Source organism: Capsicum annuum, unplaced genomic scaffold (assembly GCF_002878395.1).
Source record: "Capsicum annuum cultivar UCD-10X-F1 unplaced genomic scaffold, UCD10Xv1.1 ctg71489, whole genome shotgun sequence".
Lineage (NCBI taxonomy): Eukaryota > Viridiplantae > Streptophyta > Magnoliopsida > Solanales > Solanaceae > Capsicum > Capsicum annuum.
Window position 1 is genome coordinate 1 of NW_025881313.1, and position 1,058 is coordinate 1,058.

The 1,058-nt window shown below is 49.0% G+C and overlaps 3 non-coding genes and 1 pseudogene across 3 annotated transcripts; all 4 read right to left on the minus strand.

The window, feature by feature from the left end:
- Positions 1–52: 52 nt before the first annotated feature.
- LOC124894212 lies at positions 53–171 on the minus strand (annotated as a pseudogene).
- A 176-nt stretch (positions 172–347) lies between these two features.
- Positions 348–466, minus strand: LOC124894209. The gene has a single exon (XR_007051063.1). It is a non-coding gene; the product is annotated as a 5S ribosomal RNA (ribosomal RNA).
- A 177-nt stretch (positions 467–643) lies between these two features.
- Positions 644–762, minus strand: LOC124894211. The gene has a single exon (XR_007051065.1). It is a non-coding gene; the product is annotated as a 5S ribosomal RNA (ribosomal RNA).
- Positions 763–938: 176 nt separating this feature from the next.
- LOC124894210 lies at positions 939–1,057 on the minus strand. Its single transcript, XR_007051064.1, has one exon. It is a non-coding gene; the product is annotated as a 5S ribosomal RNA (ribosomal RNA).
- Between the last annotated feature and the right edge of the window lies 1 nt (position 1,058).

A 1,058-nucleotide genomic window follows, 5' to 3' on the forward strand; every position in this document is an offset into this window, starting at 1 on the left:
GCCGATCGAACCAACAAAATTAAATCGAATTTTAAAGGAAAAAAAAAAGAAAGGGATGCAACACGAGGACTTCCCACGAGGACACCCATCCTAGTACTACTCTGGCCCAAGCACGCTTAACTTACGAGTTCTGATGGGATTCGGGGCGTTAGTGCTCGTATGATCGCATCCGTCATTCCTAGCACTCCAAATTCTATTATGCCTCTTTCTCCTCCGCCGCCCGTCACACCCCGCACGCGTGCCCCTGCGCCTTGCCCCCTTTCTCGTTTTCTCCCAGAGGAAAAACAAAAAGATTCGCCGATCGAACCGACAAAATTATACCGAATTTTAAAGGAAAAAAAAAGAAAGGGATGCAACACGAGGACTTCGCACGAGGTCACCCATCCTAGTACTACTCTCGCCCAGGCACGCTTAACTTCCGAGTTCTGATGGGATTCGGGGCGTTAGTGCTGGTTTGATCGCATCCGTTATTCCCAGCACTCCAAATTCTATTATGCCTCTTTCTCCTGCGCCGCAAGTCACAAACCGCACGCGCGCCCCTGCGCCTTGCCCCCTTTCTCGTTTCCGCCAAGAGGAAAAATAAAAAGATTCCCTGATCGAACCGACAAAATTAAACCGAATTTTATAGGAAAAAAAATAGAAAGGGATGCAACACAAGGAATTCCCAGAGGGTCACCCATCCAAATACTACTCTTACCCAAGCACGCTTAACTGCGGAGTTTTGATGTGATCCGGTGCGTTAGTGCTGATATGATCGCATCCGTCATTCCCAGCACTCCAAATTCTATTATGCCTCTTTCTCCTGCGCCGCCAGTCACACACCGCACGCGCGCCCCTGCGCCTTGCCCCCTTTCTCGTTTCCGACAAGAGGAAAAACAAAAAGATTCGCCGATCGAACCGGCAAAATTAAACTGAATTTTAAAGGAAAAAAAAAAGAAGGGATGCAACACGAGGACTTCCCAGAGGGTCACCCATCCTAGTACAACTCTCGCCCAAGTACGCTTAACTTCGAAGTTCCGATGGGATACGGTGCGTTAGTGGTGGTATGATCGCATCCG